Here is a 19,561-nt window from a genome sequence, read left to right on the forward strand (position 1 = left end):
GGTAGACTGTGTTGGGTGTAGTGTATGGTAGACTGTGTGTTGGGTGTAGTGTATGGTAGACTGTGTTGGGTGTAGACTGTATGATACACTGCATGGGAGGCTGTATATACAGAGAAGAGACGAGGAGATGGGAATGCTAAGTGGCTGATTTGGTCAGCTGTATGCCTTTTGCTGTATGCCTGTGCTGAAAGACTGCATGGTGCTCCATACAACGTAAGAGTATTATGTGTTAGTCAAAATGAAAATTTAATGGATTGCAAATGTCCATCACACACAGAGTTGTGTAAGTGGTACTGATGCCTTTAGCAATGTCTCTCCATGCGTGACCTACACACCACAGACGTCCATAAAGAAACTGGAGCATTCGTCAAGAACGTAGAGTGAGGAGCTGCGGCATGGGACCCGGATGTCAGAATTATGTGGCTCAGTTCTGGGAACCTGCATATCACAGTCCAAAACCACTTGCAAAAATTGTCCCAAAATTGGGGCAATAAGACATCTTTTGTTTTTTGTTATGTCTTTCAACCGCTGTGCCTGGGCAGTGACTCAGGGGAGGAGAGAGAAGTTGGTCTGCAGGAGAGATCGGAACAAGAGGAGATGCCCACGCCGCACCCGGGAGCGTGTCGGCCTCAGGCCCCTTGTGGGCATTGTCCGCGACTTCTCTCGGCCACGCCTGACACCTCCCTAGGGACAGAGTGGACGATTTTACTGAATGATCCTGCTTTCGCAGAAAATGCATCTTGAACGTTTTAGTACAGAATGAATGGAAATCACCCAGAAAAGTCACAGGCTGTTGCCACCAGGGGCGTCGTGAGGGAGCGGGGGTCAGCTCCCACCGTGGGGACTGGAGCGTGGCACACGTGGACGTTCGAGTACGGAAGGCTCGGCTGAGTGTCCGGCTTGAGTCGCTGGGTGTTTGTGCACTGCAGAGAGAGCTTCCCCGAAGCCGAGGACCTGCGGCGCACGTTGCTGCGGCTTGGATGTCTGTGCTGGACACACTCACGGGCGACAGCACGTTCTGGTGTCAACGCTGGGCCGTGCTCCCGAGCAGCCCGGCAACAGGAATGCGTCGTCCTGGCTCCCTCCCCGGCCGGCCCCAGCAGCAGCCAGGTGGCCCAGAGGAGACAGTGTGTCGGCGGCGATGAGACACGGGCAGGGTGATTTCCTTGTGTAACCTTGCCCACCACAGGCGCAGGTTCACTTCGCAAACCAGGCGGACTTCCTGCCTTGGCTTTTAAGAGGTGAACTCGGAGGTGGGTCGGCAGTGGAAAACGCTCCCCGCACTGCTGCAGCCCCCGTGCCCAGTGCACGGGACCGAGGAAGAACGTCCACTCCCAATTCTCAAGCCAGCCTCGTGTTCCAGACCGTAGGGATTTATTTAGGAAATTAGCTAATTAACTGTTCCGCGGTTTGTAAAAACGGCGGCCACACCTAGCTCCACGTCAGTTAGCATTCACCTGCTGTGCTGGGTGCCGCGGCCCACTCCTCCGTCCATTCCGGGGGTTGACACACACGTGATTGTTAAATATTTTCAGGATCACCCTTGCTTATCTCACACAATTTCTTTAATCATATGAGATCATCGTAGCCACCACTTACTGATGTGGGAATTGTTCAGTACGCCGAGAGCTTTGTAAGTCAAGTCGCTGAACGCATTGCCACTGCTCCGTGACTCTCCCACAGAGGTGAGGCGGGCAGCAGATTCAAGCCCCTGTCTGCCCCGCTGCGGTCACACCTGCCACGTCCCAGGGCTGACGTCGTCAGCCATTCCACAGGAGCGCTCCCCTCCCGAGCTGTTTCTCTTGGACTGGACTGTCTGGGTCAGTCGTTCCTGTACTGGGGTCCTCTTTTAGATTTTCTCCGACTTAAGTGGTTTGTGCAAGAAGCGCACCAACGGGAGCCAGCCCGTATCCCTCCCCTGTGAAAAGCAGCGGAGAACACCAGGAAATCGTGAACAGGAGGTAAAACCCCAGAAAGCCAGTGTTCTCCCCGGCTGGAAACACGCGGCCGGACCACTCACCGCCAGACGTGCCATGCCACCCGCGAGCTGCGCCCTAGACGTGGGAGACGGACATGGGCCAAGATCTGGACACATGACCGCGTGGCACCCGGTGAGGGAGGATGGCGTCTGCTGAGGCCGCGTTGGGCCGTGTTGGGCCGTGTTGGGCTGTGTTGGGCCGTGTTGGCAAACTCACGTCCCTCCTGCCACCGGGGGAGATTGGATTCATTTTATAAGGCTCTGGGCTTGCGGTGCAGACGCGAATTTGGACATAAATGAAGTCCCAGGGAGGTAGGCTTTGGATTAAGGAAAGTTCCGATTTTCAGAAACACAAAAGAGAAAGACTTTTCAATTGAAACCTACGTTTTATGGCCTGGAGTTCTCTGTTCCTGGACTTGATTAAGTGCAGGCCAGGCGAGCCCTTAGCGGGTGCTGGAGAGCAGAGCAGAGCCTTTGATCTGTGTTTAGGTTACGCCCCCCCCCCCCCCCCCCGGGCCTGCGGCCGAGGCTCCAAACTGAGCAGAGAGATGCTAATCTGCCCATCTCCATGTCTTATCCTCAGGACCTGCCATCCGTTAAAAACTCCCCATTAACTCCTGACTGATGCTTGGTCATCCGGGAAGCCGGCCGGGCACCCGTCATTCTGCCCCGCGGGGGGGAAGGGGCAAGAGACCCTCGCCCGAGCACCCACCATGTGCCCTGCTGCTTGGCCATCAGGGTGAGATCCGCGGGCAACACAGCGGACGGCTCTGCTACTGGGGGCTGGGGCTCCGACAGGAGGCTGCGGACGATGACGGGTGTGCTGGCAGAGTGTGGGGAGGGGCAGGGCCTGCAGAAACCCACAGTGCTTCCAGACTGCCCCGAGCCAAAGGGCCGGGCGGGAGGCCCACTGAGGCTTCTGCTGGGTTTTCTTCCCGGGCATATCTCTAGGTCAGAGGTTAACAGCTGCATCCGAGACAGCAGTTTCGGTGGAAGTCGGGGAGGCGGCGGCGGCGTTCCAGATGCACCACCCAGCCGGGACCCTCTGCCGCTCCCTCGTGCTCCGTCCGCAGGGATCAGCTTTCACGAGGGGCGAGGAGAAACGGCAGACGCAGAGCGCAGGCCCGGCAGACTGCGCAACACGTTTGGAAGCAATTTGGCACCAGGCATCCAGTGCTATAAAAAAAAAAAAAAAGTTCGGGTTCTTTGAACTTTTCATCTTCATTTTTAACTGTTTGCGCTGTTACATATTTTTATCGTTAGAAGAGGAATATCTACGTGTAAATAACTCAGACAACGTGAGAGAGTGCAGACGCGTATTTGCCAGTGTTTCATCTGTCCTGGACTGCGCGCCACGCATGTGGGAACGGGTGTGCGTCCATGCTTGTTTGTAGCTTGCCTGGTAGAGGTGGACCTTGTTTGGACAAAATGTTTGTGCAGGAGGACTTCAGAAAAGTTCATGAGAAATGGAATTAAAAGGCAAGTTTGTTTTGGTGCAAGAACATTTTGAAACATTTGCAGTTTTTTGTAACACGCATTCCCATGAACTTTTTTTTTTTTTTTTTTTTTTTGGACAGGCAGTTAGTGAGAGAGAGAGAGACAGAGAGAGAGACAGGTCTTCCTTCCATTGGTTCACCCCCCAGATGGCTGCTACGGCTGGCACGCTGCACCGATCCGAAGCCAGGAGCCAGGTGCCTCTTCCTGGTCTCCCATGCAGATGCAGGGGCCCAAGCACTTGGGCCATCCTCCACTGCCCTCCTGGACCACAGCAGAGAGCTGGACTGGAAGAGGAGCAGCCGGGACTAGAACCCGGCACCCATATGGGATGCCGGCGCCGCAGGCGGAAGATTAACCAAGTGAGCCATGGCGCTGGCCCTCCATGAACTTTTCAAAGACCCCTTGTGCAGACATGGTCTGTTCTGTGGCTTGGACATTGGTGCACAGCCGTGCACCTCATTTTATTTTTTATTTTTTTTTTGACAGGCAGAGTGGAGCACCTCACTTTATTAACAGTGGCATAAAACCCAGTACATGGAAACAGTATAATTCTTCTAGTCAACCTCTTTTTGGTGAACACTTGGATTATTAAAAATTCTCGCTGTTAGAACTCTGCATTATATATCATCCTGTATGCGTGTGTGTTGAAAATAAGACTGTGTACATGTGGGTGTCTTCAAAGATGATTCTTAGAAGGACCGTCACACCAAAGGGCACGCGCGTTCTGAACTGTGATAGGTGTTGTTCGTTTTCTTTTACAAAAAGTGGTGCCACATAACAGGATGTGCCTGTAGATTCACACCGTCACCAAAAACTAACACTAAGATCTTCGTGTTTGCCGAGTTGACAGGTGAAAGCTGGTGTCCCGTTCCTCCCAGTTGTAGTCCCCTGATGGTTGCTGGACCTCAGCACCCTTCCTGGGGTCGTTGGTCATCTGCTTGGCCCTCCCTAGGCACTGACCGCCCGTGTGCTCTGCCTGCTTCTCCCTGGGTCGCCATCCTCCTGTGGACTTGCTCCCCTTCAGGTCAGAGCTCATGCCTCACCTGCGGGGTGTGGTATGCCCGTTTCTCCATTTGTCATTTACGAATCCGTGGCCAAATGTATTCTATTTCCCTTTTATTTGGTTTTCATCTCAGGCTGAAATGAAGACAATGAAATCCCTTGTCTCTAAGTTACAGCCTCCTCTCTGGTTTGCATTTTACACACGTGAATCCTTCGGTAATTTAGAAGGTGGGCAGCCAACCTTGTTCTTTCACACTGAAGATTATCAACGTCTCTTTATTATCTTTTCGGAGTCGGGCGCACCGCCAGGATCGGAAAGGTAGTCTCTGCCTTACATTTGTGCTGAGAAAATCCCAACTGGGCACGGACCTCCTTCTGTGCTCTTTGTTTTGTTTCACAAGCCACTGTCTCCTTGCCTCTTAGAATCACAGCACAGTGACCAAGCAGGGCCTTGTTTGTCTTCTTCCCTTGGCTGCCCAGGACACCTGCACGTCAAATGAGTGGCACATTTTAGCGAGATTTAGGGTGAACTTGCATTTCAGTGTGGGGAGAATGTATTTCTCTACAGCAGTGAATTTACACCGCGATGCAAACACGAGGTACAACGCTTGCATTTTTTGAGGTTTTCCTTTTTATTTTTTCAATACAGTCACTTAGATTAATGCATGTGCGTTTCTTATTACCTCAAAGGTTAGGTGTGATACAGCCACACTGCTATTCAGAATAATCACAAAAAGAAAATGCAAGGCCCAGTGCTGTGCGGTAGCAGGTCAGCACCTGTGGCATCCCATATGGGCAATGGTTCAAGTCCCGGCTGCTCCACTTCCAATCCAGCTTCCTGCTAATGCACCCGAGAAAGTAGCGGAACATGACCCAAGTGCTTGGGCCCCTGCCACCCGTGTGGGAGACCCGGAAGAAGCACCTGGCTCCTGGCTTCAGTCTGGCCCAGCCCTAGCCATTGCAATCATTTGGGGAGTGAACCAGTGGATGGAAGATCTCTCTCCCTCTCTCCTCACTTCTCTCTCTCTCTCTCTGTAACTCTTTCAAAAATACAACAGAAATTATTTCTCCGTATGTATGCAAAAAGATAATACTTCTAATGGACTTAATTTAGCAATTTTTTGAATATTTAATAATTTTTGGTTAAGTTTCTGGGCTTTTATAAATTTGTAATCATAGCATCTATTCACGAAGATAACATTAGCCTTTAATTTCCAGGATTTTCACATCATTTTTTTCTTGTAGTGAAAATTGAACCTCAAAATTGAGATCATCTCAATAGGCCATGTTTCTCTCTCTCTCTCTCTCTCTCTCTCTCTCTCTCAAAGGGTTTATTTATTTATTTGAAACACACAGAGAGGGAGAGAGATAGATAAAGATATAGAGAGACAGAGAGAGAAAGAGAGTCTTCCATCTGCTGCTTCACTCCCCAGATGGCCACCAAGGCCAGGTCTGGGCCAGGCTGAAGCCAGGAGCCCAGACCTCCATCTGGGCCTCCCACAAGGGTGGCAGGAACCCAGGCTCGTGGGTCATGGTCGTCTGCTTTCCCAGGCGCATTAGCCAGGAGCTGGATCGCTATGGGAGGAGCTGGGACCTGACCCAGCGCTCCGACGTGGGACGCACACGTCACAGGCAGCAGCACAACCTGATGCGCCACAACACTGGCCCCCACTTCTCTCTTAGGTCTTCGATTAAATAGCAACCATAGAAAGGACCAGGGCCCAGGGACTTGCAGGGGGAGGAGGGAATGTGTGTCATCATTTTACAGCCTCCGTGTGGCATACACGCGACTTTCTACAAAACTCCTTTGAATTTCAACTACAAGGGTCTTCATCAGGAGAGGATACTGGGTTTTAATTGTGACTTCAATGTGCTCTAATTGCCCTAACGTTCACCCTGTTTCATCTGTCCGTGCAGGGAGTTACCACTCTAAAGCCTGCTTCCTGGGCCCAGTGTCACGAAGCAGCAGGTCGGCCATGGCCTGGGAGGTCAGCATCCCCTGTGGACCCCGGTTCCTGTCCCGGCTGCTCCACTTCTGATCCAGGTCCCTGCTAATGCACTTGGGAAAGCAGCAGAAAATGGCGCAGGTGCTTGGGCCCCTGCGTCCCACAGGGGAGACCTGCATGGCGCTCCAGGCTCCTGGCTTTGGCCTGGCCCAGCCCCAGCCACTGTGGCCATCTGGGGAGTGAGCCAGCAGGTGGAAGATCTCTGTCTATGTGTGGCTCTCCCCACCTCTCTCTGGAACTTTGCCTTTCAAATAAAAAACTAATAAAGCTTTTTGAAAAGCCTACTTGCTGGTGGTATGCTGTCTTAATACACCAAAGAGCTCATGTGGCCAGTATGTTTCATGAAAAACTGCATCATTTTCATAAGCAAAGCTGGGCCCCAAGTGTTCTCTCTGTCTTCTCGTTGCCGGCTGTCATCTCTCACGGAATGTCTTTATCCAGTGTTAGTACAGGATCAACACGTCCTGCAAAAGGAGCTGTTAAACTCCGAGAGAAAGAAAACAACCGAAGAATGATCTCTTCTTCATTTTTATGGGACTCTCTGGTCAGCGGCTGTGCAGGTCTCTGAGACTTTTACCTTCTGCTTGTGGCTACCAGCAATTGTAACATTCATCCTGCACAGCTAACGGGGACACACACAGCTTAAAGACCGTCATGGAGTGCTGTTTTTATTAATGAACGACGAGAGCAAGCTCCACACCCACAGCCCGGGAATAGCAAGGCAATCACACGCATAGAGAGGCTGAGCGTGCTGCCCCCGAAACAACAACCATAGAAAGGACCAGGGCCCAGGGACTTGCAGGGGGAGAAGGGAATGTGTGTCATCATTTTTCCGCCTCTGTGTGGCATACACGCGACAAAGAATGGCATCTTTCTGCAATGTGGTGTGGGGGCTGATGGCAGGGGTTTGGGGGTCGGCTGCCTGGCCCTCATCCCAACCCCACGTCCTGCTAAAGCTATGACTGTAAGCGAATCCCATACATAGCCTCTCAGTGCCTCAGCTTCCACACTGATGAGCCACGAAGACAGCTCCCCAGGAATCTGTAAACACACAGAAGGGCTTGTTAAGTCTCTGCAAGTCTTACCAAAAGCACAGGGACATGCAGCAACGCTAATTCTTCTTTGGTCAGAAGCAGGCATAAAAACACTGGCTTCAATAACTGCGTCTCGCTATTCCTTCGCTAAAAGGGGAAAATGTCTAGAAATGAGCCCAAGGTGAGGAATATGAGCTGGTGAGATTCCACCTGTGAAGCCGACGCCCCTGTCTCACAGAGGCGACCTCTCTGTCTTGCGGACGAGTCCTGTGGCCCAAGCAGCGTGAGGATTGAAAGTGAGTTCCTTAAAAGACAGCTCTCGGTGACAGCGAGCCGGTGGGGCTCTCCCAGTCTCCCTCCCGCATTCCGTCCCCAAATAGGGGGCGTGTTTATTCCGCCATCTCAATGGGAAAAATGTGTCCGTCCCTGGGACAGAGAGCAAGTTCTGAATGTGAGCGGGAATGGTTTGATTGCATGCTTCCGGCATTAACTCAGGGGCCCCGGAGCCCCTGAGCCTGTGACCGGGTAACCAACGCGGGCAGGCCAGACCCGGAGGCGGGGGCGGCTTCTTGCTCCGGTGTCCCGGGCGCGTCCCAGGCCTGGAGCTCGGCATTCGTGGCAGACAGGAAGCGGCATCTCCCTTTGATGGCAGGAAGGCAGGCCTGCAATCTCGGGGCGCCTCGTGGGGGTGCTGGGCCCTTGTCCTGGTGGAATTTTAATGCCAGGGCCAGGGGCACCCATTCCTGCGCTGCCAGGGCTGCTCTGTGAGAAGCCTGGGGCTGTCTTCGCCGGCTGAGAAATGCACAGGGAGAAGGCCCCCTGCATGGCGCCCTGACAGCAGCTGTCGTCCTCACCACCTGTGCAGGCTCCTGGCGGCTTCACGCACTTCGAGGAAAATAAGCAGCCATTTCCACTTTATCACCAGAGCAATGCAGGGCGCTCAGCAGAGCCAGGTGCTGCTGGACGAAGTCAGTGCCAAGAGCGTCCCTGGCGAGACCTACAGCTGCGTCTCTGGCTTCACCCAGCGGCACACAGGAGGAGCCTCAGACAGAAACCAGGGATGCGTGCAAGACCCCTGTCCATCCTGCAAAGGACCCCCGTGGAACTTGGGGGCCGGAAGGGGCGTGGGGTCCTCGAGGGTAGCCGGGGCCCCGTTGTGGTCTGCGGGGACAAAGGAAGGGGCTGAGGGTGTGCAAGGCGTGGGCTGTGCGCCTGCATTTGCATCAGCCTGGGAGAGCTTGAGGCTCCTCCTCCCTGCAGGCCATGCCCAGGGCTCAGCTCCGCCCTGAGTCTGGGATTGTTACGTTGTTCCATTGACTTAAACATTGGAGAGGCAGAGGATGGCTCCTACCCGTTGGTTTACTTCCCAAACGCCCCCAACAGCCAGGCTTGGGCCAGTTGGAAGCCAGAGCCTAGAACTCCATCTGGGTTTCCCAGGGGGGTACCAGGGGCCCAACTACTTGACCTATGACCTGCTGCCTCCCAGGGTGCGCATTAGCAGGACGCTGGGTTGGAAGCGAAGCTGGGGCTCGAACTCAGGAGCTCCAAGAGGGGATGCGGGTGAACGGCCGCCCTTGTGATCGATGCAGAAATGGGGCTACGGGAGGTCAGTCTTTGCTGGGCAAGTCACACACACACACACACACACACACACACCCTCATGGCAGTGAAATGCCAGCAGTGCCCTGTGGTGGTCGGAAGGTCCCGGAGGCTGGCCCAGTTCGGGACGAGGCAGCGAGGCAGGGATGGGGGCGGTTTGGGAGCTCATTCCAACCTGGGGTGGCCTCAGCACAGCCCAGGGGAGTGACACGGGGCAGCACAGGATGCCTGCGCCCGGTGTGGTTCCGGTCCTGGTGCAGAGGGGCCTCTGCACCCCACTCTCCATAAAGCCCTCCCCACCCCAGGCTCTGCCCAATCAGTGATTTCTCCATCATCGCCACTCAGGTTTCTTGTGTCCAGAAGCCCCTGCCAGGGGGTGAGTGAGCGCCTGCCGTGCCACAGCTGCTCAGCGCCAGGGGAGCTCAGGCTGGGGGCCTCCACCCTGCGGCCATCAAGCTGCCCACGGCGGATGCTGAGAGTGAAGGTCTTCAGCCTCCCACCAAGGAGCGCACTCACCCATAGGGACCCTGGGCGGGCAATGCCAAGGGCGCCCCTGATGTGCTCAGACCCTGGGAAGAGCCTCTGCCACCTGGGGAGACCCCCGGGCTGCTCGGCCTCTGGAAGACCCTCACTGCCCCCGCGGGGACGCCCAGCTGCAGCCCGAGGCACCGTGGGGGCAGGGCACCACCAGGGACTGCAGGCCACAGCTTGCCGCTTCCCTGTCTTCCTTCCTGACGCCGGTGACATCAGTGTTGGCCCCTTTCGTCGGCTGGGTACCCTCAGGTGGTGTTCCTGGGGGGCCACGGGTCTCCGGGAAGTCTCCACTGGCAGGCCCTGGTCCAACCTGCTGCAAATGCGACGTAGAGGCGAATGTGGAAAGAACGAGGGGAGAATCCAGGATGTGCTATGGGGACCGTGCTGATCTGGGGGCCAACAGAGATGGCCACCCCTGTGCCCTCCACACCACCCCGGCAGAGCTGAGAACCTGGAGGGCTTCAGGCTCCGAGCGCGCGGCTCAGGAGCACAGCGCCCTTGGTTGAGGGGTTACGGCTCTGCCTTCCCCGCAGCCACAGAGTTGCAACCGTCGCCCCAGGAGCCCGGCCCCTGCGCGGTGGTGAAGGGATGGCGGCGTCCGCGTATCCGAGCTGACCAGCGCCGCGGCTATTTTTAAGCCTGGCCGTTGAGTCCTCCTAAGAGGCTCAACGGATGTCTTTTAGTAGCTTGAGGAAGGCACAATGTGCCTGGACAGCAAACGACAGAGGCAGAATCGGGCAGGGACACCGGGGGAGCCGCGTGTGGGCGCTGATCCCCGGCGCAGTCGCCCTGCTGCGGCCCGCGAACCAACGCACCCACTAAAGGGAGTCTCGTGTTCCCCAGAGATTGAACTTGAACTTGCCATGACCGAAATCAGAGGTGACTCTGAGAGTCACCGTTCACCTTCGTTTTTCCTCCCCCAAAGAACTCCTGTGTGCTGAAATGAGCACTGCTGGCCAAGTCACGATTTGTCTTTAAAAAGCCATCTCCGACACTCCCAGGAGCCCCTCTCAGAGGGAACCCCTCAGCTCTCTCTGAACTCTTCAAAGCGCATTTAATTTGTGCTCACAATTTACAATGTGGCTCACGGGTCGCTGTTCTCCCACTTTGTTCTCTAATTGCCTCTGCCTGTGTGTGTGAGTGTGTGTGTGTGTGTGTGTGTGGCTTCCTTCCCCTCGCCCGCCCTGAACTGTGACCTTGTTTACTTTCTGGGAGATGGTAACTGCGGCTGGAGTTTCCCACACTTTCCCATTCTCTGCACGGAGCACAGGGTGGCCACGCGTTAAGAGCACACGTTCATTGTTAAGTGGTTGGACACAAGTTCAGCGTCAGGACTTGAGAAGAGGGTGGCGTGGGGACTTCAAGGACGAGCCACAGAGGAGTCTTTGTTTCCCGCAGGCGCGAGGGAGGGCAGTGGTGCAGAGAGGCAGGCGCTGCACAAAATGGGTGACTTTAGGGCAGAGAACACTCCTCGGCTGCTGGCCTCCGGAGACTGGAGTCGGTGAAGTTCACGGAACAAATGGAGCTGCAGAAAACTTGGGGGATGGGGTCCGTTTTTAAGAAGAGTATGGGAACCCTTGCAGGTTCTCCCTGCTCTGCCCACACACACTCACGCTTCCTTGTCTGCGGGTCGGGGTCCTGGGGAGCTGGCGTCAGATCCGGCACGGGGTGGGGGGGGGTGGGGGAGGGCTGGCCTCATTATGGCTACTGAAGATGCGGATGCTGCATGAGGAAGCCCGGGCCGCGTTCCCGGCGGCCTCACTCTCCTTCTCCCCAGCGCCTGGTTCGGGGCCAGGGCGGCAGCGGGGGCCCTGGAGGCCGTCGCCCGTCCTGTGGCTGCTCCGCTGCCTCCAGACCACTCTGTTCAAGCCCTAGCCTTCTCTGTCCGCGGAGCCATCCCTGCCCTTTCTAATCGCACCGCTGCTTATCTAGATGGGCAGGGATTTGTGTAAAAGCCGCCGAGGGAGGAGTAGGGCCCCTTTCAGGGATCCGGAGTGCACCCATCTCGGGTTATATTTTGATCCCTATCTGTGCAACCCGAGCTTAATGGCAGAGGGATTTATCCACACAGCTGCCATTAGCGCCGCAGGCACCAGCTAGACAGAAACCCCCTCGCACGGCCAGGACACTCCTGCAACTTTCAAGTCTCGCAGACCTGGGTGGAAAGTTCGGGTGGCTTTAGAGCTGCCCAGTTGACTACTTGGGCACGCTGGTACAGGTGAGCCGCTTGGGGCAGGTCTGGAAAGTTCTGCGGTTGGCTCTCTGGGGATTTGTTTTTGTTCTGATTTAATAACTCCCTTACAGCAGCCTGACCTTTTGGGGACAATGGACTGGTCCTGATTTCTTTTTTTTGAGTCTTTTCTTGGACAGGGAGATGTGTTAGCAACGGTACTATTCATCATTCCTTAAGTTCCTACATGCCCAAAGCACTTGTAGTGCACACAAAGTTGAAACGAACACAAGCATCTGTCTGGCCTCTGACCTGGGCACCCCGCTTCTGTGTCGCCCCAGCTGGGGTCATCATGGGCCGGCTTCCCGTGCCGACGGCCGGGGGACCACAATGCGCTCCTTCCTCTGGGGGGAGCGAATGTCGGCCCTGATTCTGGTGACCCCACCAGGCGTCAGACTCAAGGAACCCGGCCGTGTGACCAGGTTCTCCACAGGCTTTCAGAGCTGTGCACTTGGAGGGTATTGTGCTGAGCTGGTTAGACACCAGCTGCAACGCGACTGGGGAGGTGGTTTTTTTTTTTTTTTTTGAAAGATGCAGTTCATATTTAAGTCGGTGAACTTTGAGAAAAGCAGATGGCTGGCAGCACGGAGAGTGAGGACATGCGGAGAAGGGCTTCTCAAGGATGCCAGGGGGAAGCCCGGCCGGCATTTCTGCCCGCTGTCCCGCGTGGCAGGTGGCTCAGACGCAACATGGCTACGTCAGCTCTTTCCAGCTGCGGCCACCCTGCAGATTTCAGACCTGCAGCTCCCCAAATGCGTGAGCCCATTCTCTCTCTATAGACGTCTACATCTATAAACACACACAAAGAGAGGGGTGGAGGGAGAGGGAGGGAGGGTGAGGGAGAGGGAGAGGGAGGGAGGGAGAGAGAGAAAGGGGGGGAGGGAGAGGGAGGGAGAGAGGGAGGGGGGAGGGAGGGAGAGAGGGAGGGAGAGAGGGAGGGAGAGAGCGAGGAAGAGAGAGAGGGAGAAGGGGGAGGGAGAGGGAGGGAGGGGGGGGGAGGGAGGAGGGAGGGAGAAGGAGGGAGAGAGGGAGAGGGAGAGAGGGAGGGGGGAGGAAGAGGGGGAGGGAGAGGGAAGGAGAGAGAGGGAGGGAGAGAGGGAGAAGGAGGGAGAGAGGGAGAGGGAGAGGGAGGGAGAGAGAGAAGGGGGGAGGGAGAGGGAAGGAGAGAGCGAGGAAGAGAGAGAGGGAGGGAAAGAGCGAGGAAGAGAGAGAGGGAGAAGGAGAGAGAGAGGGAGGGAGGGGGAGGGAGAGGGAGGGAGAGAGGGAGAGGGAGGGAGAGAGGGAGGGGGAGGGAGAGGGAAGGAGAGAGGGAGGGGGAGGGAGAGGGAGGGAGAGAGGGAGGGGGAGGGAGAGGGAGGGAGAGAGGGAGGGGGAGGGAGAGGGAGGGAGGGAGGGAGGGGGAGGGAGAGGGAGGGAGAGAGGGAGGGGGAGGGAGAGGGAGGGAGGGAGGGAGAGGGAGGGAGAGGGAGGGAGGGAGGGAGAGGGAGGGAGAGGTCCAACATGTGCACATCTCCTGGTGCTTCTGTTTCGCTGGCCAACCCGACCCTGACCAACACAACTGTGTTCAAAGGCTCTTAAATGATGGCGTTTATGTTAAAAAATAAGTAAGTCTGTTTCTTCCAGAGCAGCATGAGTTGTCAGGATAAAATATATAAAATACATCTTGAGGGCCAGATACTCACACAGCCCCATATTTGCAAGATTGATATCCACGTACAATTTTCAGAAAAATAGTCTGTAAAATGGGCACATAGCCTGGATGGACACATCTCCAAAGACACCCAGCGGCCAGCAAGTGTGAGGAGGCCCTTAGCACCACTGACCCCCAGGACGAGGGAACGCAAATCACAGTGAGACAGCAACCGTCCAGGCAGCGGCCATTGCCAAAAAGACGCAAAGGGCAAGGATGGGCGAGTGTGGAGAAGAGGGGCCTCCCGGGGCTCTCCCGGGGCTGCACCAGGGCAGCCGCTGCAGAAGCAGTAGGAGAGTCCTCGAAGCTGGGAATGGGACCGCCATCCACTCAGCTGTCCACTGCGGGCACTCAGCCTCTCCAAGCCCCGCCTGTGCCCCCGCAGTCACCACACACCGGAGACCAAGAGCTAGCCCGGGCACTCCTCAAAAACTGGGCGGACAAGGGGACTGTGCTGTAGATGAGGGAATACTTACTCGGGCACAAAATAACAAGATTCTCCCCTTCGTAGCAACGTGAATGAAACCGGAGGACATCAGACGAGTCAGGCACGGAAAGACAAAGAGCACACGTCCTCCCTTCCGTGTGGACGCCGAGGAGCCATGGCGCGTGCCTGGGGAAGGGGGACACAGAGTTAGGATGGTGAACAGGTGCAGGGGTACCGTCAGCGAACAGGAGTAGCTTCTGGGGTCTTCAGCACCATAAGGTAACTGGCTGATGACAGTTAGAGAACACTTCAAAATACCTGTAGGGAGGTCTTTGAATGTTCCCAACAGCAAGGAGTTGATGGAACCACAAGCATTGCTCACTGCACATTGTTTGCATGTATTGAGATATCACGCTGCACCCCGTTATATCACAACTCCTGTGTGGCAGCTAAAAACTAGAGACATATTCTTAAAGAAAACCATCTGTAGGGGCAGGCATTGTGCTGCAGCAGGTTTAGCCACTGCCATCTGGGAGGCCAGCATCCCAAGCCAGGGTGGAGTCCTGCCTCTACTTCCTCTCCACTTCCTGCGAATGCTCCTGGGAGACAGCAGGGGAGGGCGCAAGACCCCACGTGGGAGACCAGGATGCAGCTCCAGGCTCCTGGCCTGGCCTGGCCCAGCCCTGGCTGTCGCGGGCACCCGGGCAGTGAACCAGCAGATGGAAGATCGGTCTCTGTCGTTTGGCTTTTCAAGTAAGTTAAATAAATAAACTTTGAGATATAAATTGTTTCGAGGAACTAGAGATAAAAAAAAACAATAATGAAGAATTTCATTTAAACCTGTAAATGGATGTAGACAGTATGAGAGGCTTCAAAAATTCTGTATACGAATGGAATTAAAACTAAGCTTATTCAGGTGTAAAAAACGCTGGAGTTCACCCATACACTTATAATACGGTGTTGCGTGACTGTGTTTAAATATTAACAGTTACCTTGCATGAACACAGCGTCTTCCTTGGAAAGCCAGAGCTGTGTGGTTATAAAGAAACAAAACATCACTTTTGTTTGCTAAAATTGAAAAGAGGGTCCAACGCTATAGCTTAGCGGATAAAGCTGCTGCCTGCAGTGCCGGCATCATATATGGGTGCAAGTTCGAGTCCCAGCTTCTCCACTTCTGATCCAGCTCTCTGCTGTGGTCTGGGAAGGCAGTGGAGGATGGCCCAAGTGCTTCCCCCTGCACCCGCATGGGAGACCAGGAGAAGCACCTGGCTCCTGCCTTCAGATCAGCTCAGCTCCAAGGCCATCTGGGGAGTGAACCAATGGATGGAAGACCTCTCTCCCTCTCTGCCTCTGCTTCTCTGTAACTCTGCCTTTCAAATAAATAAATAAATAAATCTTTAAAAAAAAAGTGAGAAGAAAACTTGCAATTTCCCTGAGAAAAGTTGTGCATGAAGGCATTTTAGAGGAGCCACAGTTCCCTGTTTGCCAGCGAGTGGCCAGAACGGGGGTCTGGCCTCAGAGCCCAGGCAGAAGCAGAGAGAATGCGGATCCGCCTTTTCAGGCCTCTATCTCAGAGGACGGCCATCCGGGGCGTCCAGGGCCATGCGTGAAGCCAGAGCAGGTGTAACTGCCCTCCCCCGAACAGCCGCTCCTGGGTGCCTGGCGGCGGCACCGTGCCTCCCGGGGCAGCAGTGGGCAGACGAAAGGGCTGCCTGCGGTCACATGTGATGGACACCATGGTCCACCCCATCAACACCAAATGCACACGGAGGCTTTTCAGAGGGTCCAGCGTCGCCCGCCACGAGCAGCCAGACAGTGTCAGGCTCACGCGGGGCTCCCTTCTCCCACGCTGGCCTTTGCTCTCACAGCGCCTGGAGCAGAAGAGCAGCGGGCACTTCCACCCCCGGTGATGAGAGCAGGTGACATCCCAGAAGTCTGCCCAGCCTCGGGCGGGGTCCCAGGTCTCCTGATTCCTCACCCAGAGCTGTTTGTGCGATGTTTTATGGGTGCACTAACAAGGGCAAACTAGGACTGCGTGGCTGTCTTTGAAGTCAGGCTGACGGATGAAAAGATGAGAAAGTGCGCCCCGTTTTGTAGGTGGGGGGCTTTGCCGTGTGTTCAGGAAGCTGTGGGGAGGGCTGAGTGCTGGCGGTGCTGACAGCCCTGGAATGAGCCCCCAGACCCTCCAGGGCCACCCCCTTGCCCGGCTGCCCAGAAATGCCCCAGTCTGTTCTCCCCGGGGTGAGGAGTGCTGGTGGCCATGGCCTGCCTGAGCAGCCCGGGAGTGCACACCTGAGCAGAGAGGCTGTTCACGAAGTGCGTTCCCGTGGAGAAGTCAAGAAAGGTCCCCGTCTCACTGAACAGCGTGCAGATGCCGGGAGGATTGAGTGAGGACAGGCAGGTGCCCCGGGGTGGGAGGGGCACTGGAAGGCTAAGTCTCGATTCTGGGGAAACGCAGCACGGGAGTGGGAACAGGAGGCCCTGGCAGTCATCCGTGATCCTGAGCGAGACGCCTTCAAGGACAGACTGGCAGACAGCCTTCCGGTGAGATCCGACAGCCTTCAGAGACGGAGCCTGGATAGGCAAAGCCATGGGCTACCGGCATATTTGTCCCCCACTGCTGTAAAACTGCTCTCAGAGCTGGTGTCGGTGAGGACACCTCTGGGCATCTCAGGGCTGTGCCCTTCCCCTGAGTTGGATCTCCCCCAAGCCGCTCCCACGCACACACCCTGCTCCCCTCCTCCTCCTCCGTCCACACTGATGCATCGGTGAGCGTCGCCCGCCGGGCAGGGTCACTCGGATTTGGGATCAGAGGGTCTCTGTCCACTCTCGGAAGTTCCCTCAGTGGCTTCAGAAACCCGGCCACTGCGTTTGCTGCTGTCTTCCCTGCGGCCCGGCCAGGGCTGCTCCAGGTGGCAGCAGAGGGGGTGCCCAGCGGGTGTGGGGGTGCCCCCTGATCCGCAGTGCTCCGAGGAGCCAGCCCTGCGGCAGAGGCTACGCAGGGGAACAGACGTCTGCACTTGAGTTTGCTGCCAGCCTGGAACACCGGAGACTGGGTCACACAGAGAGGGAAGCGTTGATTTAGCTCCCTGGAGTCAAGATGAGGTGGCCGCATCTGGCAAGAGTTGCACGCAGCATACATGCGAAGAGCAGAAGGGAGGAGACACAAGGGGCACCCTCACTGTCCGCCCCCCTGCCCCTCCCTCCAAGCGGCCGGCTCTCCTCCCTCCTGAAGGCCCGCCTCCTCCCTGCACTGCCTCGATGCCAGTCAAATTTCAACACGAGTTCAGAACAGAGGCGTTCAAACCAGAGGAGGGAGTCGGATCCGTTGTGGCCATCTGGAAGATCTCTCTCATGGTCACTGCCTCTCTCTGTAACTCTGCCTTTCAAATAAATAAATAAATCTGAGGGGGGCATTGTTGAGGCCATCCAGCAGGGCTGGGGTCTGCGGGCCCCTCAGACGCAGGTAGCATGTCCTGCACAGGGCTGGAAAGCCTGTCTCCAGATGGCTGGCGTCTCCCCCACAACAGCTCCTTGTGCGGCATGTGTGACCTTGCAGTTTTAAATCGCACCTTCAGGGTGGGCGCAATCTTCCACCCAGAGCTGGCAGAGGAGGGGGCTGAGCTCCCGAGGAGAGGGGCTGCCTCCAAGAGACCCCTGCTATCTCCATGAGCCCCAAGCCAGTCAACGTCCAGTATGTGATCCCCCCATCCAGCGGGCACCCCGACAGATGCCTTAAAAAGCCCAGGCACTTCCTGACGGCCAGTGTCCCGCTTGGGCACTCCACCCCGTCTCCTCTCGGACCAGACGTTTTTCTGTCCATAAATTTCTGCTTCTTTGCAAATTGCTTCTCCATTTTTTATTTCTAGACTAAGCTGCAGAAGCCACGAGACTCTTTCCTGCAACCACTCCCCTGCAACGCGACCAGTTACAACTGTCACCCTCGAGGGCGGACAGGCATCGGGCACCCCAGGGTGACTGCAGACTTCTCGGAAGGGGCTCCCAGGACGTCCCATGGGTCCCAGCACCATCCCATGAGAAGCCCTGACAGCTGGAGTGTGGCCATGAGCAGATGGCAGGAGCGGCGGTGCCCCGGGGGCTCCGGCCACTTTGTCGCTGCTCGCAGGCCCTCGGCCACCCACATGGCAGATCGTGTCCCGTGCTCTGGTTCACCCTCTCCCCAGCACCTGTGATGTCGGCACGCTCGTCTCCACCAGGTAGAGGAGAGGCCAGGATTCTTGAGAAATTAAGAAATTCGCTCGAGGCAAGACTTAACCCAAATTCATTCGCGTGTTTTGCAAACACTTAGGATCTGCCATGGTTCTAAATGCAACGTCTATAACATCACACCGCAGTATTTCTGCCCCAATTCTGTTCTTCGAAAATGAGAAAATTGATGGTAGAGGAGAACTTTCCTGGGGCTGGTGTTGCGTGCGGCATGTCGGGCTGCCACCCGCCACGCCAGCATCCCGTGCCGGAGTGAGTGCTGGTTTGAGTCCCAGCTCCCTGCTAGTGCCCTGTGGGACGCAGCTGTGATGGTTCAAGTGCTGGGTCCCTGCCACCCACGTGGGAGACCTGAACGGAGTTCCCGGCTCCTGGCTTCAGCTTAGCCCAGCCCTGGGTGTTGTGAGTATCTGGGATGTGTACCTGTTAGACAGAAGTTCTCTCTCTCTCTCTCTCTCTCTCTCTCTGCGTGTCACTGTGTCACTTTCCAGTAAAATAATAAAGTAGTCATAAAATAATATAAAAGGTAAGGTTTTAAAAAAGAGAGAAACAGACTTTCCTGGTCCCGGAAGTCACTTCCTTGTGGGCGTGATTCGGTTCCAGGTAACGGCCTCCTGTCCATGGGCCTGCCCGCGCTTCATCATGCACGGTTTTTCATGACAGACTCCACATGCTGCGCAGAGCCTGCTGGGAAGGGGTGCGTGTGGTGGGCAAGCAGTTGCAAGGGGAGTCGAGTGCCGGCCTCATGTTTGCCTCCAGATCCTTCAACCTTATGGCGTCCGGCCTGCAGCCCGTTTACTCCTGCAGGCTGGGAGCGCAGTGAGGGAGGACAGTAGAGGGCTGCATGTCACTTTTCCTGGCCGTTTACGGCCATTCAACAAGGAGATAGTGGGCGTCGGGCTCAGTTCTTAGGTGGTCCGGGGGTGCCTGCGTCCCACGTCGGAGTGCTCGGTTTGCAGCCCCAGCCCTGCTTCTGATCCCGCGTCCTGCTAACGTGCACCGTGGGCAGAGAGGAGATGGCTGAAGGACGTGGGTCCCTGCCGCCCAGCCTCACCCTGGCCCGGCCCCAGCTGCCGTGGGCATTTGGAAAGTGACCCAGTGGGTGTGAGATCTCTGTCTCTGTCTGTTGCACGCTCTCTCTCAAATATTTATTTATTTGAAAGAGTTACAGAGAGAGAGAGAGGGAGAGAGACAGAGAGAGATCTTCCACCCACTGGTTCACTCCCCAAATGGCCTCAATGGCTGGGGCTCGCTGTTCTGAAGCCAGGAGCCAGGAGCTTCCTCCAGGTCTCCCATGTGGGGGGTGGGGGCCCAAGCACCTGGGCCTTCTTCTGCTGCTT

At 56.0% G+C, this 19,561-nt stretch overlaps 1 long non-coding RNA gene across 3 annotated transcripts in view; it reads right to left on the reverse strand.

The window, feature by feature from the left end:
• Positions 1-7,125: 7,125 nt before the first annotated feature.
• LOC127489199 (uncharacterized) overlaps positions 7,126-19,561 on the reverse strand; it is a 72,112-nt gene continuing 59,676 nt past the window's right edge. For all 3 annotated transcript variants that reach the window (XR_016213840.1, XR_016213845.1, XR_016213850.1), the window contains exons 4-5: positions 14,047-14,183; positions 7,126-7,524 (exon numbers count right to left, since the gene is read on the reverse strand). This is a non-coding gene — a long non-coding RNA (uncharacterized LOC127489199). The remainder of the gene's footprint in view (positions 7,525-14,046; positions 14,184-19,561) is intronic.

Source organism: Oryctolagus cuniculus, chromosome 10, assembly GCF_051225735.1.
Source record: "Oryctolagus cuniculus isolate XC-2025 breed Fujian yellow rabbit chromosome 10, ASM5122573v1, whole genome shotgun sequence".
NCBI classification, from domain to species: domain Eukaryota; kingdom Metazoa; phylum Chordata; class Mammalia; order Lagomorpha; family Leporidae; genus Oryctolagus; species Oryctolagus cuniculus.